Below are 6,431 nucleotides of genomic sequence, written 5' to 3'. Positions count from 1 at the left end.
CCAAATCGGCTTCCTTAATACCCAGCTTGTGAGCAGTCTTGAGGAGAATGACATTTACCGCGGATCCATCATCTACAAGGACCATGGGTATATTCTTCTTGAGACATTGTACGGTAATGTATAGGGCAAGGTTATGATTAGCTCCGAAGGGAGGGATATCTTCGTTAGAGAAGACGACTGGGTTGTTCAAGTCAGGGGCGTCCCTCGTCATATGTGCCACTATTTCTTCAGGGGAAGAGGTTGAAGGCATAGTTAATTTTCCCAAGGCCTGTAGCAAAGCCTGTCGATGCTTAAAGGATGTCGCGATCAGTTGCCAGATCGAGATCTCGGCTTTTGCCTTCTGAAGCTGTTTGAGGATCGAATTCTCAGGAGCTCTTGGTTGAGTGTCTACTTCCTGGACGACTTGGTCGTTTGGAGCGACTGCTGTACTGTTCGGGTCCTGATAGAGGGGTCCGGACCGGGTAAGGTGACCGATCTCTTTCACCCGTTTCTCTTTCCCTGGGACAATATAGACATCTTCAACATCATCTCTCCAGATGCCATTGATTTCAGGATCTCGAAGGCGTCTTGGAGGGGTATTCTTTGGTAGGCAATTTTTGTGAGGGATATTTCTGTGAGGGTAATTTTTGTGGGGTTGATCATTGTGAGGATAACTATTGTGAGGATAATTATTGTGAGAATGATTATTGTGAGGTGCATGCCAGAATGGTCGCGAGAGCAATCCGTCCTGGTGAGGGTAGTTTTGGGCGCTCGGGGGACTCTCCCTCGGGCGTGGTGGTGGAGGATTGAAGATAAGTCGGCGGTAGGCATCGTCAAGCCGGGTGATCCTTTCGGAGAGACTGGCTATGGCTTCCTCAACCTGTTGAAACATGGTGAGCATAGTGGCAGCACTGAACACAAATACCCCGTCCGAGGGATCTTTCTCCAAGATGTTCACCCCGTCATCAATTGGCAGGATAAGGTGAGAGCAGTCCAGAGTTGGTTCATCATTGGAGATGGCGTGGATTCCGAGAGGATTTGTTTTGTTGTTCGGCTTAGTTGGTGGGGGTAAGGGCAATTCCCCTTTCTCAATCATGTCTTGGATGATGTGTTTGAGTTTGAAGCAGGTTTCCGTATCATGCCCTTTCCCTTGATGGTACCGATGGGCATTGGGGTTCCGTGCGGGATTTCTTAGCATCGGTCGGATCCGGGGTGGGTCCGATTGGTTGTAACTTTCCCTGGTCCATGAGCCTCTTCAGGGCACTTGCATAAGTTGACCCTATATTAGTGAACACTCTCTGGGGGCGCTCAGCTCTCTTAGTAGATGGTTCAACGAGGTTGACCTCATCGATCTTGTTCGTTTGACCATAAGGGCGAGATCCGGTTGAGGTGGATCCCTGGTAGCCTCTGCCAGTGGTCTTGGCCAAGACACCCTTTCGGAGGTCATCTTCAATGCGTGTCCCCAGAATTTGCAGATCCTGGAAGGTGTTAATATTTTGATACCTCAGTAAGTTGGCATACACTTGGCGGAGATTGTTGACGAACTTTTCCACCAAAGTTGATTCACTCGGCTTGCTGACCAGCTGAGTACTTACCCTCCTCCAATGGGTTAAGAACTCGGTTAATACCTCCTTGTCGTTCTGGGTTAGGACCTCAAGGGTACGGGTATTGGCTTGGATTTCAACATTGTCAGCATATTGCTTAGCAAATTCAACTGCAACCTCATCCCAGGTAGTAAGGTTCTTCGGGTCAAGGGAGTAGTACCATTGGCGAGGGATCGGTTCCAAGGATGATGGGAAGATCCGGGTGAAGAGCTCCTGTTTGACCCCTTTAATGGCCAAGTAGTCTTTGAAGGCACGGATATGATTGAGTGGGTCCTCCACTCCTTTGAACTTAGGTACATCAGTTAGGGTAAAGTTGTCAGGTAGTTGGTCCCCAACAGGTTCAAACCTTCGGTTGTTCTCAAGATGGATATTGTTACCCCGGGCTAGGAGCTGTTCTTCCAAGAGCTTTAGCCTCTTCTCAGTTTCAGTCAGAGGTGGAGTGTTATGTTCTCCAGCTTCTTTGTTTTCCAGGGTGTTGATACGGGTCTCGACACGATCCAATGTGACCTTAAGAGCGGTGAGCAGGCTGGCTAGCTGAGGAGTCGTGACATCTCTGTTGTTATCATTGTTGTTGTTGTTGACAGATGAAGAGGAAGATGGGGCCATGGCTCTGAGGCAGAAAAACGGCTCACATTACAACTCAATCTGACACGGTTCGACGACTGAACGCAGACAACACAAAGGACAAGACAAAGATAAGACTCAACCGGACGAGGATGACCATGTGTGGTTCCTCGGTGCTGACTCGATTTATGACGTGACGGTGTTGACCGAACCTTTAACACGTGTCCAATGTAGCGGCGTGACGCCATTGGACAAGTCTCGTGGTGAGACGACTCATAAGTAAAGACCCATAAGTGCGTTTGCTTCGACTCGATAGACACGAGGCGGAATTGGAATGGTGGACTGAAGTTTTCGAAAATAGAAATTTTCAAAAAGATTCATTTGTCGCTTTGTGGACAGCTTCCAAAGATAGATATCTCCGCAAGTCGGTCAGTTGAAAGGGGTTGTCTTAAGTTTATTTGCAAAAGACGGTTTGAGTTTGAATCGGCTCGGAAAACAGAGTATTGCCTCCCAAGACGGTTTTTGAAATTCAAAATTATATGTTTTGAAAATCGAGTTTGAAATGTTTGAAGAGATCTCGGGGACGGTGCATGGTCCTCGGGATCTCGAAAGTGTCTCGAGAAAAGGGTGTGTGCTTTTCTCGGGTTTTGAAAGAGCCATTGTCGGCGCGAAACGGGTTAGAGTCCGTGTCTAGACGCGGCGATTATAACGGCGTAAAAAGGTGATTTGAAATGGTTGTAGAAAACTGAGTTTGAAAATCGTCATTACGACGGCCTAGAAAGGCGTGTTGGAATGGTTATGAACCGAGTTGAAAATCGTCATTAAGACGGCCTAGAAAGGCGTGTTGAAATGGTTATAAAAACCGGGTTTGAAAATCGTCATTACGACGGTCTAGAAAGGCGTGCAACGGTCGGCAAAAGACCGACTTTTGAAATGGCCATTATAACGGCGCAAAAAGGTGTATTTGAAAATTTGAAAATGACACGGAAGGACTTATGATCAAGTAGCACATAAGCACTCACAGTTCATTATATTATGCCTTATGCTGACACCCGTTTTGGCTTAGAAGGGTGGGTTACACACCAAGAAATCAAACCCCGATTTGCGAGAGGGATACCAATCCAAACAAAATGTGTAAGGAGGGTGCCCTAGCCTCGTGCTCGAAAGTGATGAAAGCTCTTTGACGAAACAGAAATGTGTAAGGTCAACGGTATGCTTGACTCAATCGTGATTCGAAACGTGGGGATGAGAAAACTCACGCCGACGAGACGAGCTAATCGGTCGAAAAGGGTTAGGTTGTGGGCCCGGACAAGGAGCCCGACCGTGACCGTAATATCAATTAATGCATTCAAACCAAAACCTCGTTCGAGTCTCACCATCTAGGGATCACAAAGACGTAAGTGTCCTAGTTCTCCCCAGCGGAGTCGCCAATCTGTGGACATGGCCCACCTGCAGGTCCGGTTCGATCTGCGGACGTGCAGCGGTCTTTTGAAAGCCACGCTCGGCGGCGTAAAAAATGCTTTCGACCGGATCATTTTGGATCGGTCGGTTTCGTCTCGGTAAGGGTCTCGAAACGATTAGAGATGTTCGGAGTCGCCACCAAGCATTTGTGGGACTTGGAACCCGTTCAAAATCCACTTTATACCTCGGTCAAATTGAAGCACAAAGCAGCGTTTGACATAGGTACTAAAGATAGGGAAATCGTCCCTCTTTAGCATCCTATCTCTAGGATGACTCTCGTACGCCCTGGATAAGGTCGTCCACTATCCAAAGTTTCTGAGTAAGAGGTGAAGGTACGTATTGGCAAGCCCTTTAATCAGACACCCAATCCCGCCCGCAGTAGCGGCCTCTACTGATCAGTCATGGTTGGTTGAATGCAAAAGTTGATAAAACGGTTTAAATGCATGAATGCGCATCCAATAATTTAAACCTAACATGTGAGAGCTTTCTAAGTCGGTTGATTTAATCCAAGTATCAAGTATAAGATATCGAGTTGGATTTATGGTTGATTTGCATGCAAGACGGAAATTAAACATCCATTTACCGTATTAGATTTATGGTGCATAACGTGATCCATTTGTCTTAGTGAAGCATTTTGCAAATATGATTTTGAATGAGCAAATAGTCATCTGATCCGTCCTATATCCGGACTAACCGGAGTCGGGATCGTCCTAGACTAGTGCTGGAAAAGGAACAGACCATTCACCAGGCAGCCACATCAGGCGCGAGCCTGTTGGCAGTGCAAGGGGGTCTCCCCTGGTTTTGGAAATAAGAAAGAAGGGGCCTGTTTAGGTGCGGGTCAACCAACGGTTGTATACCGAATTCTGAACTTTTGAAAAACGTTTATAAAACGTATTGAACAATGGGTATTTGACCCGATTTGGTTTGAAAGGGTCGTTTAGACCGCATTTGTTGATTTGAGGAACGAGACTCGAATAATCATCATTATTTTGATGATATTCGGTGTCGGGTTCGACTTGGCAAGCTTGACATGAATAGTTTTGAAAATAATTATGAACTAATTGTTTTAAGTTCATTTGAATGTAATTAGTCGATACTCATCATCGCATTAGGTTAAAATCCGGCATGGTATGTAGAACCAAGGATGACTTTGTGTTGGTGACTAATATGCTTGTTTTGAAAATGTAAAGAAATGATGAAAGGCTTTAAAATACCTCCCAAAAATGTAATAAAATGCTTTAAAATACCTTTTAAATGTTATTAACCAAATATTATCACCGAAACACGGATTTAACCGTCATGGTATGAGGAATCAAGGGTGAAAAATGTTTTATGGTTAAAACAAATGAAATAAAATGCAAAAAGGGTTTGAAAATATTTGAAATGGTAAAAACCGTTTACAAATATGTAAATGAATTAAAGCGGAAAGACGAGAACAAACACGGTTGAGTTCTAACCTGGGCACTCCATTGAGGCGCGAGCCTTTGTGCACAATAAGGGGCTTTTGCCTCAGGCCAAAACTCAGTTTTGGCTCGTTTATCCCATATTTTGGATCATGTTATGCATGTTTTAGCATGTTATAGTCATGAAACAAATGAAGACATGATAAAAGAAGGATTTTTACACCCTCATACTTACATGTTTGGTTATGGCGAGAAACCGACGTAAGTGTAACAACTCGTTTGGTCGGAAAAAAAACTCGGTTTAAAACCGTTTTGGTAAGTAAAAAGAGTGTTTTATTAAGTTTAGTGACGGTGTAGTGGTCGAAGTGGTCGGTCAAGTGATTTAATGCACGATGACGGTACCAAACAATGTGTAAGGCTTGTATTTACGATCGGTAGGTCGTAAATACGCGTCGGATTGTGACTTAAGAAGTCGAGTCGAGAATTTTAAAGGAGAAAAGAGGGGGCGGACACTCGCGTAAGTTTTCAAATGGTTGCATTTGAGGGGTATTTATAGGAAAATGAGTGGTTGTGTGAGTTTTGAGCGACGTGGCCACCTGGGCTGCTCAAAGAGGCGCGAGCCACGTCGCGGGTCTTCGAGTTGTTCTGTCACTTTCACACAAGTGCAATCATGATTTGTTCTATCCTAGGATTTGTAGTCACATGTTTGGTACTTGACCATTCATGAATCCGGGAAATCTTAGTATAGAAGGCTTTGAATGTTTCGTTTTTGGTGGTTGACTCGGTTTGACTCGTTGTTGGAGTCGGGATTTGAATTTTTGAGTCGGTTTTTTATCCGGTGTCGGTTTTGACTCTAGTTAGTGTCATTGCGACCCCGTCGTCGTGCATTAAACACTCCAGGTACTTTTGAAAAGTTTTGAAATGTTTTATTCTCGAAATCGTTTTAAGTTTTCCGACGTAAATTTGTACACAAACTGTCGATCAAACGCCGCGATTCCAAAACATGTTGTAGTCTGATAATCATCGGGTGTTTGTTGGAGTCTCAGCAGATACTGGGTATCTACAACATGTTATGTTTGATGAAATGCGAGCCTATGAATCCTTGCATTTTTTGACAATCCCTTATCTTTTCAATGAGGCTTGTAAGACATAAACCAACTCGAGCCTCATTAGACCATGCATAGAGTTGAATAGGAAGGATTAAGTTGACTTGTAGGTGTTGTACAGTCTAAACGACTCGGCTCCGGGGCCCAAGCCTTCTTAGGGATTTTAAGATATACACTAACTCGATCCCATCACAACAATAAGTGCTTGCATCTAATTGAGAACATGTTTGTATAATCTACTCCCATGAATCCCCTATGAACCCATGACACCCTAGTGCTTTTAATCAATTGTTTACAAACCTCTTTAATTGCTT

Source organism: Silene latifolia, chromosome X, assembly GCF_048544455.1.
Source record: "Silene latifolia isolate original U9 population chromosome X, ASM4854445v1, whole genome shotgun sequence".
NCBI classification, from domain to species: domain Eukaryota; kingdom Viridiplantae; phylum Streptophyta; class Magnoliopsida; order Caryophyllales; family Caryophyllaceae; genus Silene; species Silene latifolia.
Note: the sequence above shows the minus strand (reverse complement) of the source record.